Source organism: Cryptomeria japonica, chromosome 9, assembly GCF_030272615.1.
Source record: "Cryptomeria japonica chromosome 9, Sugi_1.0, whole genome shotgun sequence".
NCBI lineage: Eukaryota > Viridiplantae > Streptophyta > Pinopsida > Cupressales > Cupressaceae > Cryptomeria > Cryptomeria japonica.
In genome coordinates this window covers 488,633,280-488,647,316 of record NC_081413.1, presented here as the reverse complement: position 1 = coordinate 488,647,316, position 14,037 = coordinate 488,633,280, and positions in this window count along the sequence as shown.

Here is a 14,037-nt window from a genome sequence, read left to right as displayed (position 1 = left end):
ACTTCCCATTGGCGACAACTATATGAGGAGGTAGTCGCAGAGAGCCAGAGAGCAGGTAGTTATCATACCACCATGTTGATGGATACTAGCAGTGGTGGAGTCATGGGACCTCCTTAGAGGAGTGGTGATCATGGGAGACATGCATCTAGAGGATCTTCTCGCCCATAGCCACAGAGACGAACAGAGTCAGGTGGTAGTGGTACAGGACAGTCGTGACTTGATTTGGAGGCACTTGTATTCTTTATGTGATATCATTGTATACTTGGAATTTTATTATTTTATGATGATCTATATGCAAACATGGACTCTATATGATGATGATTTTGATTATGCATGTTACTCTATTTTATGATCTATATGCATTGATTATATGGATGCAGTGATTAGATGGATGATGATATGATGATGATTTTTCTTTCCTTTCTTTATGATAATGATCTAGATGATGCAATGATTGTTTTCTTTTTTTTTAATTTTTTATTTTGAAGACCATGGATGCAAATGAGAATGATTATTTAACTTAAATGATACAATGATCTATATGGAAATGCAAAGAATGATTATGCAATATGTTATTCAAATGTTTTTTATTTTTTATGCAATTTGAAAATGATGTGAAAATGCAAATGCAATGATTGATTGATTATATGATTATGAGTCTAAGTGAAAAGATGCAATTAAATGAGATGAAATGATAATGCAAATAATAATGATGATACACTACATGATTAATGAAATGCACTTATGATGAATGCAAATTTTTTTTGTTTGTCCAAGTATGCTCAATCTTGATTTATGACCATTGATCTGTGAATGAAATGAAATGCTTAAAATGCAACTGACAATGAATGCTTATAATTCAAATTAATAATGAGCTAATCTAAAATGATCTAACTAAAAATGATACTACCATTCTTCATATGTGATCTTGTAACAGTGCTTGATTTCATCATTGAACTTTAAAATGTTGTAAGAAAAATACAAGAAACTTGACATGACGATTCAAGATGACCTGAGTATTTCTTACATGGATTTTGATATAGTAATTTAATACAAGCAACTTGATATAATGGATCAAGCTGACCTGAGTATTGCTCGCAGAACCGACAAGGATTATCTCCTTACATGCATGACTTGGAACGTCCTCCTTGATATTTTTCCAATCATATCTTGAGACAAGTACATACCGTAGTAAGAGATAAACCACAGACAACAATCAAAGAAAAAAATAATCATGCCCCATCATAGCTTCTCTAGTCATGGACATCCTTGAGTTGCATAGAGTACATGATTAGCAATAAAATCGAGATATAAACATTGAATCTTGTAGGACATTCACATGTTCTTATGGTCATTAATTGATATAATCATCTCGATAAATGATCTTTGATAATCCTTTATTACTTGCTAATTGATTCTTCAGTTTTCTGAGTTTCATGATTCAGTTATTGATGAAATGCCTTGATTTTCATTGCTTTGTTGCTCATTATTTGTTTCAAAACCCTAGGTGTTTTTGTTTTTTCTAAGTTTTCCGAATGTTTTGGATTTTCAAAGATTTAAAAGATCACTTTAGCAAAAGGAATTAGGATTTTTCCCACGGCGGAAACAAAAATTTATTATGGATATATGAATTGATCAAGATCCAAACCATAGCAGGATACAAATGCAGATTGATTGATTCTAATAAAATCTAAGATAGTGACTACAAGAAGTGTGTCAAAGATTGATAATTGTTGGTAAGTTGCATATGTCCTGCGAAATGGTTCAAAAAAGTGATGTGAGAGATGGAATGGACATGATAGGATAGATGGAAGTGATAGATGCGATATGATGGAGTGGATTTGGTGTGCAAAGCAATCTCATAGATGGAGGAACATACTTTGTAGATAGCACATGTTTACCAGGTTTTCATCATCTAAATTTATTGCACTTTTCTCTCTTTTTATCTTTCTTCTTTTTATTTTATTTTATGCTTTTTAGGGATTTTCTTCTTTTCGGATGTTTATTGATTTTTTTTTCAGGACTTTATATGCTTTTTATTGATTTTTTCCAGGACTTTATATCTCAAGCATAGAATTTCTTGAGATGGATAGAATTGATAGGTTCATCAAACCAATCACCTTCAGGGGTAGATAACTTGTATGCTCCTGATCCATATGTTGCTACTATGACAAAAAGTCCTAGCCAATTTGGTTCAAATTTTCCCTTCTTGTCTCGGTCTTGCTAATTTCTTGGATTCTCCCTTAGAACTATATCTCCAATCTGAAAAATGTGCGGCTTGACCCTATGGTTATAAATTCTTGCCATTCTTTGTTGATATACTTTTAAATGATCTATTGCATTTTGGCGACGTTCCTGAATCGATTCAAGTTCCTGGAGTCGAAAGACTCGTTGTTCTTCTTCTGGCATAAGACCTTTCAAGGATACTCGTAGAGAAGATATATCTACTTCTATAAGTAATATGGCTCCTAATCCATAGACCAAACAATATGGAGTTTCCCCCATTGGAGTACGGATGCTAGTTCGGTATGCCCAAAGAGCAGGATTTAGCTGAATGTGCCAGTCTTTTCCAGCTTCATTGACTATTTTCTTCAAGATTTTCAAGATAGTTTTATTTGATGCCTCAACTTGACCATTTCCCTGTGGATAATATGGAGTAGGAAACCTATGGTGGATATGAAATTATTCATATAGCTCCTTCACATCTTGATTTTTGAATGGTCTTCCATTATCAGTGATAATGGTCATAGGAACTCCATAGTGACAGATTATATAATTCAGAATGAATGATGATATTTGTTTTCCTGTCATTATTGTTAAAGGAACTGCTTCAATCCATTTAGTAAAATATTCAGTAGCAATCAGAATAAACTTATGTCCATTAGAAGACAAGGGATTTATCTTTCCTACCAAATCAAGGCCCCATTGACAAAATGGCCATGATCCTGTCATAGGATATAACTCTTGTGTTGGTGCATGAATGAGATTCCCATGGATCTGACATTATTTGCATTTTCTAGCATATGTGAATGAATCTCTCTCCATAGCAGGCCAATAGTAACCCATACGAAGAAGTTTCTTAGCCAATGTCAAACCACTTGAGTGTGTGCCACAAATACCTGCATGAACTTCGTTAAGAAATTTCTCAGATTCTTCTTGTTCAAGACATCTCAACAAAGTAACATCTAGACCACACCTATATAGGATATCGACAATAATAGTATAGTGAGAGGACTGATGGATAAAATTTCTTCTTTGATTGTGGGAAAGTCAAGAGGAAGGATATTTTCTTTTAAATACTAATAAGTTTGACCGTATGAGGATTGACCGGTTCCTGATATATGGCAAATTTGGTAGGTATGTTGGGATTGAATGGTAGGGGTTAAGATATCTTCCATGAGAAATTTGTAACGACATTGATTCTCTTTATTTTGCAAGAGAGATGCTATTGTAGCCATTGCATCTGCTGCTTTATTCTCATTTCTTGGAATCTAGGTGAATGATATTTCTTTAAAGTGTTCTTTAAATTCCTCTACCAGTTGTTTGTATGGCATGATCTTATCATCCTTAGTTTGATATTCATCATTTATTTGATTGATGATAAGTTGTGAATCACCATAGACATGTAGTTCTTTGACATTCCATTCAATGGCCATCTTAAGCCCAATAGCCAATGCTTCATATTCTACACTTGCTCCATGATGTTTGGGCCCAAATTCAAACCACTTAACAATCAACTTGCTTAAGCAAGAAATCTTTGCCTATGTGAACCTACTCTGATTTTTGCACCTCGAAATGCTTGAGAAAGGTATATAAGCAAGGTATCCTCCCTCATTTTAGTTAATTAGGAATTGTGAATATAGAAGGCAAATGAACATGAGAATAGAAAAATGAAGCAATTCAATTCAAGCATTCAATGGAAACCGCAGTCTATATGATTTCAAAATTGTGTGTCCCTGAGGTGTGATGAAAAAGATTCTTGCGCCTGATCCATATTGTGTATAAGAACCATCAAAGTACAATTCCCAAAAGTTTGTACTTATTGTTGAAATATTTGGATCAGGAAATTCGATGTGCAAAGGCTTTTCATTTTGTAAAGGTGCATCAACCAATTGATCAATGATGACTTGTCCCTTGATAGCTTTTCAATCAACATACTCTATATCAAATTCACTTAGTATCATAACCCATTTGGCTAGTCTCCCTATCAAGGTTGACTTTCTCAACAAATATTTGAGGGGATCTATCTTTGCTATTGGTTTTACAGAATGAATCAACATATAATGTCGTAGCTTTTGAGTTGCAAATACAACTGCTAGACATGTCTTTTCTATTGAGGAATAATTTAATTCATAACCAACAAGCGTTCTACTAATATAATATGTTGCTCTTTCTTTTCCTTCTTCATCATGTTGAGCTAGGAGAGCTCCTAATGATACATTTGTTGCTAAGATATAGAGCAACAATGGTTTCCCTTTGGTTGGTGATACCAGTACTGGAGGACTCAAAAGATATTCTTTTATTTACAAAAAAGATTATTCACATTTTAGATCCCATTTGAATGGAATATTTTTATGTAGAAGATGGGTGAATGGAAGACATATATCTGCTAATTGAGAGACAAATCTCCTGATTGATTGCAATCTTCCTTGTAAAGATCGCAATTGACTTATGTTCCTAGGTGACTCCATCTCCATGATGGCTTTGACCTTTTCAAGATCTACTTCAATTCCACGAGCTGATATAATGTACCTAAGAAGTTTTCCAGAGGTTACTCCAAATGCACATTTCTTTGAATGTAATCTCAATTGATATCTTTCCAGCCTGTCAAAAATCTTGCTTAAGATGTTCAAATGTTCTTGTCTTGTATGAAATTTTTCAAGTATATCATCGACATAATCTTCCATAAATGTATGCATCATATCATGGAAAATTGTGGTCATGGCCCTTTGATAAGTTGCTCCTACATTCTTAAGCCCAAATGGCATAACATTTCAGCAATAAGTTCCCCATGTACAGGTGAAATATTTCTTTTCTTGATCTTCAGGTGTGATTCTTATTTGATTATATCCTGAGAAGCCATCCATTAATGAAAACATCTCATGCCCTGCTGATAAGTCCACTATTATATCAATGTTTGGTAGCAGGAAATCATCTTTTGGACATGCTTTATTTAGATCTCTGAAATTTGTATAGACTCTTATGCTCTTATCTGGTTTTGACACTGGTACAATACTTGAAACCCATTTTGGATAAGCAACGGGTCCTATAAAACCCACATCTAATAGTTTCTTTAGCTCAATTTTTACAAGAAGAGCAATGCGTGGATGCACTTTTCTTAGCTTTTTCTTAACTAGTTTTGCTTTTAAATACACATTAAGATTATGCATGATAAGATCTAGATTCAGTCCTGGCATATCCGCATAGGACCAAGAAAAATTTATTTGTCTTTGCTTAAATAATTCCATGTATTCTTTCCTCTCTTCTTCTGATAATGAGGCAGCATAATGAAGTATTTTAGGATACTTTGATGTACCAATGTTTACTGCTTCTATTGGTTCTATTAGGATAGCAAATCTCTCCTAAAAATATGTAGGAAGAATGTCAAACTTTCCATCTTCTGGCGCCTCAAAGAGGTTTGCACCATCAAATACGTCCTTTATTTTCCCTTTTGATGGGTCTAGTGTTGCCATGAAATGGTTTTCAACAATAGGTCTCTTTCCTTTTTTTATTTCTCTTTTGTGACTAGAAAGTTTGGCATTCTCCTGACTACGGGAAGCATTACTTGATACTGCAATGGAAGATATCTTAGGTGTGATGGGTTCGAGAAAATTAAGGTACATAGCTAAGTCATGATCATTGGAAAAGACATTCAGTTCAGGGTTGTCTAAATTATCCCAATCAATTAGTTCAGGATGAAGAAGGGGTAAATCATAATCAATGTCATCATTAGGTGCTTCAATGTTCATGACATAATGATCATAATTTGGCATAGAATAGGTACTGTCATAGATTAAATGTTTTTGAGAATTATCTTTCCCAAGCATCTCCCAATTAGTTCTAACAAAATCAATATTAGTATTTTGTAGTTCATACTCAAGTGGTTCTTCAACTAATGTTTGTCCTTTAAACGAATGGATTATATCAACACACACGTCTTTAATACTGCAAATTCCTTCTTGATTGACCTCATTTGCATTTTGGAGTTGACATACTTGTGTACATGATAAAGAGAATTCTTTTGCTAGAGTTTGTCTCCTTTCAAACTCAACTTCTTTTGGACTAATAGTCAATCCAACTTGACTATCTCTTAATTCTTCTATGGTTCTGCCACATCTGGATACATCTTGTTCCTCTTTTGATGAAAATATTATATTTCTGGATGCTTGATCTTTCCCTATTTGTACTTCTTGTGGCATTACTTCTTTGTCATTTTCATTCCCTTTCCTTTTTGCATACACCTCTTTTCTCTGAATTCTGAGTTTTTCTTGCCTTCTTTCTAACTCCATCTTTTATTTTGAAATAGGCAAGTCTTCTTTCATGATAGTTGCTTGGTCTTCATTGTTTTCCTTACTTTATACAGTAGATAAGACATCTGGACCCCATTCATACTCATTTGAATCTATCTCTGAATCATGATATCAAACTACTCCACTATACCATACAGGAATGTTGTATGGTGCAAAGAGTTCCTTGATTTCTGTCATCTCTATTTTTGCTACTTCTAGAATATCTTGTTCAAATTTTGCATTTTTTTGTATTTCCAGAACTTGTTGACAAGATTTTTCTTTACCCTTGATGGTAATCTCCTTGTCTTTCTTTTCATGTTCTTCTTGCTTCTTTTGTTTATTGGTTACTATTTATGCCGCTTGATGTAGCTTTTCTTACCAATTTTCTTCTTTAGAGACTGATTTCTTTTTCTACTTTTGTTGTTGATGATTATGCTACTTTTGATTGAATTTTAGATATCCAAGCCCAGATTTATCTTCTTGGATTGTGAGTGTGGACAAATAGGTTCTGAAATACCTTGATGTATCTTACCAATTGGTCCTTTTCCTTCATATCCCATTTTTTGCATGATTTCATAACCTTTGCCATATTGTTTAATGGGAATATTGACTTTTGTTGTTGTTGCTATAGTTTTATCTTCATCCTTGTACAACCAACCAAGAATGTCTTTATCTTCATTTTCTTCTTCAAGAGTTCCAACACTAACAAATATTCCTTTAAACATATGTTTTGATCTTTCTGATGTCATTGATTGAATATTTGTAGGCTTTCCATATGACTTAGGGGAAAGTGGAAAAATATGCAAAGAATATTTTCCCATTCCTTCATCATTTAATTTGAGATTTTCCTGAAAAGTTTCCCATAACTTTTCTTGAATTTCTTTGGTAGGATATGTTGATTCTCTTTTATGTGGAACTCTTGCATCTTGTGTTGGCTTCAAATTATTGCAATATTGACTAGAATCTGCAATTATAGTGATCTCTTGTCCTTCATGAGGAAATTTTACGCATTGATGATATGTACAAGGAACTTCTTGCATTTTGTGAATCCATGGTCTTCCTAGAAGAATGTTGTAAGAGATATTCAAATCTAAAACCTGACACAATTTATTCCTTTCCATAGGTCCTATTTTGATTGGCAACACAACAGTTCCTTTAAAAGAACATTCTACTTCATCATAAGCCTTGATGGTTATTTTCTTTTTCAGGTCCATTGCATTTTCTGAATATCCCAAAGCTTTTATCAAACTTAATGCACAAATGTTTAAGTTGTCTCCTCCATCTATAAGTACATGTTTGACATGAGTTTTATTGATAGTGACTTCAACATGTAAGGGAGCATTGTGAGGATGTTGTAAGGACGCGTCATCATTTTTAGAAAAATGATAAGCAATGAGAAGCTATAAGGTGTCCTGCCATGTTTTGGAACTGGTCTATATCCAAATCTTTTGAAACTGTTGTTTCCACTAAAGCTTTCTCCAAAATTTCCTGATGCATAGGTGAAACCTTGAGAAGTTCCAGAATTGATATTTGAGCGGGTATTCTTTGTAATTGCTCCACTAAATTGTATTGTTGTGAACTGGATGTTGGGTCTTTTGTTATACCTGGAAAGGTAACCTTTGCTTTGCTTCTCGTAATAACATTGATTGGCTCTGAAGATGGATTATCTTTAACAATGATAACATTTACCACATCATCATATGTATAAGTGTAACTCACTTTGGCTTTTCCTTTGTAATCTTTTAATTGGGATTGTTCACCTTTGTCATAATTTGGAAGTGGAGTTTTGAAAGCTAGGTGTGATTCATTTGTCTTATGTCTATCCACTGTGATGGTTCCATTATTGATTAGATCTTGGATAAGGTGTTTCAATCTCTGACAATCATTTTTTTGGTGTCCTTTATTCTGATGGTAATTGCAAAAATGATTGTCATTCCACCAATTTGGCTTGACTGGTGGTTCATAACTTCTTGCTTCTGGTAAACAATCAATTTGTTGGCAAGTAGAGTTCTTAGAGCTGATTCCAAAGGTTCTCCAATGTTTGTGAATTTCCTCCGAGGATTGGAGAAAAAGGACTTGGCTTTATTGTTTTCGGGATTGTTATTGCTTGGGATTTGACTTGATAGATTAAAGATTGGTTGTTGTTGTTGTTTTGTAGCACTATTATCGTCATTTCCTCCATTGCTTACATTCCTATTCTTTGACCAAAACTTGGGTTTTTCATTGTTGTTGTAGGAATTATTGTAAAGTTTTAACTCTCCGTTCTTTACCATCGCGTTCTCTATTTTCAGACCATTCTCGATCATTTTGGCAAAAGAGGGAGGACATTGCATTCTTATTCGATAACTCATTTCACTGATAAGATTATCAATGAATATGTCCATTTTTTCTTGATCAGGTGCATCTCGAGGATACCTATTAACATGTGTTTCCATCGTTGTAAAAAGATCATAAAAGATTCACCATTCTTTTGTTTAACATTGCATAGATCCAACATTGTTATCTCATTCCTTATATTGTAGGAGTATTGTGAAATAAATCTATTCACAAGTTCTTCAAAAGATTTGATTCCGGATGGTAATCTTGAAAACCACTCATTGATTGCTCATTTAAACTCCTAGGAAAAAGACGCACAAGGTAAGTTTCATCGTGAGTAAATTTCATGCTCATAGCACAAAACTCCCTAATGTGATCTTGAGGATCGAATTTTCCATCGAATTTGTCATATTTAGGAATCTCGCAATGTTGCGGAAATGGTAGCATATTCAAATTCTTATCGAAAGGATATGGGCATATATATTCTAATGAATACTTCTTGGAGCTTATTCTATTTTGCATGTCTTGTATTTGTTGTTGTAGAGTTTGCATTTGTTGAGTAAGGTTTAACAATGGATTATCCACATAGTTTCTCCTTGTTTCTTCATGAGTTCTTTTATCACTACACTCTTTTCTTGTGTCATCCCTTTCTTTCCTTGTTTCTTCATGACTTTCTTTGTTCAAGTCTTCGTTATTTGGATCATCTATGTTTTGGGTATTACTTGCCTCCACATCTTGTTTCAAGCTTTCTATGTTAAAGTCTTGTGGTAGTTTAGCTCCAGATTTTGCCAACATCAAGAGATATTTCTCTTTTTGCTTTACCAACAATTTTTTCATTAGCCTATCAAATTTAAAATCTTGCTTTAGGTCTCTAATGGTGCTATTGACTGCTTCTTTGTCAACAGCGGTAAACCTAAAATTTTGGAATGTAGGATTATCTTCTTCCTCCATTTGTTGTTTTCTCAGTTGTTCATATTCAGCTCTAGTCCAAACTGGCATGTGATTATTTCAAAACTATTTTAATTTCCAAAGGACAAAGTCAAAAGGTGATTATTGGTTTAGGAAGATATGCTTTGTTGATTTTACTGCTATTGTTTGTTCGTTGTGATAAAGCGTCTCTTTTTTGAAAAGCACATCCTTGCAAAATTTCTCTATCAAACTCTGTACCACAACCACGTAAGTAGTGATGAAAATGGTGTAGGAATGTCCTATGTTTTAATAAGATCTTGTGATTGAGATACAAGAATCTTATTCTTTTCTGAGTAGCTTTATAACTGGGTTTTTTTTCTTAAGGTGATACTTAAAATTCATATAAGCATCTGACAATTTATAAGTTTGTTTGATTCCAATGTTGATGCGATTCTAATTTTGATATAACCTAGGTTCAAAATAGGAAAGATATATCCAAGATTATGAACCTAGTATAGATTGATCAAGCTTTGTGATAGAGGATTTGATTATCCTAATGAGAGACTTGACAATGATGTTGATTTTTTTTGCACTTAAGATGTTTGAATCAATAGCTTGTTGAATGTTTATGCTTATAGAAACCTTTTGGTAATAGCCTACTGGATTAGTGATCCAGTTGTTGAGTTAGTTTGAAAATATGTGATGGTTTAGAGACAAATCTACTCAAGAAGTATTTTGATACTGATGTTTTGACACTTTAGTTTGATTTGGTGTTTCAAATGTTGGAAAGCCTTTGTATTACCCTTTTGATCAATTTTTCCAACAATTTGCTGGATTTTTTGCTCATTCGTAGATGATAATTTTCTTCAATTTTTGACCATTTGGAACATGTTATGGACATAGAAGACACAATGTTTAATAAACAAAATGCACAAGCAAGTACAAATATTATGGCAAGCTGAGACAATAGTTGTTGAATCTCACATGGGGTTTCCCTCGAGGCTACGCTATTCAAAGCGGATTTTTAGATGCTTGACCCCACTAGCTCCACCCTCGACACTCACTTCTTTGGGGTAGCCAAGCACTAGTTTCCATTAAAACTCCCCATGGAAAACTTTATATCTCTACTAAGAACCGTATGTGTGTGAGAGGCTTCAGAGGTCTGACCTCCTGCGCCAACAACTAGAAGGATTTTGGCAACTAATACATGTGGTTTTTAGTAGAGGCTTCTAGTCATGTGGCCATACATGTAGCACTTTCAACTTTGTAAACACAGAAGGTTCCCAGCCTATAGAGGTTACGCTCCATATGGTTTATGGGGAAACATAGTGTCGGTATGAACTTATCAGCACATGTTGTTTGGGACTTTCGTCACAAACACGATTTATTTAGAGTGGATTGGAAGGACTTGGCATTAGGCCATTTCCACTTTAGGTCATTCCCCTCTCACTGGCCCCCTCAAGGTAGCTCGGGAAGGCAGGCCCTCTAAAGGATTTAATTGCTTGAAAGTAAAGAAAGCATAAAAGAGTGGGTTTGACTTTTTTATCACCCAATTAAGGGGAGAGCATATACCTACCACTTTCGAGACATGGAATATAAGTGTTCTTTTTAACTTTCCATAACAATGTGATCTATCCTCTATTTGGAGATGTTTCTCCAACAAACATGGTGTTTATTTTAGCCTTTTTAAAAGTCTACGTGCAACTATTTTAGAGAAGTTACTCAAAATGCAAGTTACATGTTGTCAATTTATCCCCTTAGAATAAATGAGCAAGACATGATATATTACTTCCCAAAATAAGGCTTTTAATTAACTAGGTGAGGAAATACATAAAATTTGCCTTAAACACCATCCTGTACATGCATGTTAGTAGTTCAAAAAATTTAATTTCTTGGACATTCGAACCTGCAAGAAAATTTTGTTAGTTGCAAACAAAAGCGTTATTCCAACATATGCGCTATCTTTCACCTCAAAAGCGCTAATCTGTAGAGCAAAAGTGCTAACCTGCACTACAAAAGTGTTGCTCTGCGGACTCAAAAGTGTGATTTCTTTAATAAATGCGCTAACCTAGAGGACAAAAGCGTTAACCTGTAATGCAAATGCACAGATTTTCAAACAAAAATGCTAACCTACATGACATATGCATTGACCTGCAATGCAAATGCGTTAACTTGAGATGCAAATGTGCTAACCTGAGATGCAAATGCGCTAACCTATTGAACAAAAGCACTGTCAGAATTCACACGTGCATGAATCTGCATTACAAATGCATTAATTTTACTTTTGCGAGATTTTTAAAGGTATATGTGAGGTCCATGAGCCCCACGGTGGGCGCCAGAATGTGTCAATTTGAATTTCATCATCCAGATGCTACCTGTAACAAGTTAGTTTCACAAAATACTAATGGAAATACTACAGCAAATCCAAACCCAACCAATGAAACTACATGAAATACATATGAAATAAAAATACTAATATTACCTTCATGGTTTATGTCTCATTATGTCTTAACTCCACTGTTCTTGGTTGCAGATGGTGTGCTCTCAGACAATGCATTGATAGCTTCCAAGATGGCATATGAAGAATGGACTGATAACTGATAGTTCACAAATGTTATGATATGAAATACTACATGATTATGCTAAAATGATTATGCTAAATGATAATTGCTATTTGCTTCAAGATTAAAACTCATGGATGCACGAGTTTTACAAATGATTTGCTTGAAAATGCACTTGAATTCTAACTCTCTCTCAACTGAAGCTCTTGATTTTATAGATCTTGAGAAGATGAGATGATGTGGCTTAGATCAACGGTCATGATCAGATCTTTAGATTTGGATGGTTGTGAGAAAGGGTGAAGGTTGAGAGAAAGGGGGAAGGAGAAGACAAGTGCCACTCATCTCACCTTGACTGGGTTGCTGACTGAGGGAATCTAGGGATGGTTGGAGAAGATTTAGGCATGAGAGGACAAGTGGACTCAAGTCCTTCCTAAGATGTAGGGGGTGTTGGAGAGAATATAGAAGATGGTTATGAAATATGTGTACGTACATAATATTCATTGAATTTGGTGCTTGAAGATAAATGATGAATTAATATTTAAGAAATATTAATTTCCTTAGCCACGTGATGGATGAGTTGGCAAAGTGAAGATGAAGTGGAGATGGAAGGTGAGTTTGATAAGAAAGATTAAATAATTTAAGAAATTATTTAATATTTGAGACTATAGGATAGGAGAATAATTATTAAAAATTAGATATTTAATTGATTGGAGGAGATAATTAAATATTAGATATTTAATTAACTTAGTTAAAAGGATAATTAAATATTAGGTATTTAATTATTTAGAGGAATAGAATAGATGAATTAATTAATAAATTATTTGAATTAAATTAATTAATAGAAAGACACGAAAATGAATTAAATAAATTAATCTTTTCAAATTAACTATTTAATAGAAGAATAACTATTAAATAAATATATAATATTTATTTAATTGCTCATAGTCAATTTTATGTGTATACAGTCATCAACACCCTCTTTAGAAGCAAGGCTTGAGATGAATCCCATTCACTGGGATTGGAAGAACTTCGCCATCAAGCTTGGAGAGATGAAATGCATTGGCCTCCTTGCAACTAGTGATGACATATGGACCACTCCAGATAGCATCGAATTTGGAGTGTCACCTAACTTTGGCTTTGTCTGCATCCCATTTAAGAACTAGATCTCCCTCTTTGAAGACCCTATTAGAAGCCTTTTTGTCAAAAATCTTCTTAACCTGCTCTTGATGAGTCTTAAGTGTATGCATAGCTTGACTTCTAACCTCCTCCAGCTCCATCAGCTCAGCTAGTTTTACTATCATGGCATCATTCTCTGTTAATTCCAGCTGATGTGTTGGTTCAAGAGAGGGTAACTCTAGGGAAGTTGGGAGTCTTGCTTCCTTCCCATATACTAGCATGAAAGGGGAGTTACCAATCACCCTCTTGGGTGTGATCCTGTCAGCCCATAAGGTTGTCCTCAACTTAGTGTGCCATGCCCTCTGATTGTCTTTAGTTGTCCTTTTAATTATCTTGATGAGGTTCTTGTTGGAAGATTCAGCTAAGTCGTTACTCTGAGGGCAATAGTTGGATGATGTCTTCAAGTATACACCATGCTTAACTGCCCAAGAACTTATTTGGGTTCCAACAAACTCCCTGGCATTTTCTGATATGATGGTGGAGGGGACACCGAATCTTGTCACAATTCCCTCAAGGAATTCCAACATTGAGGCCTCAGTGGCATCCCTCAATGCGACTGCCTCCGT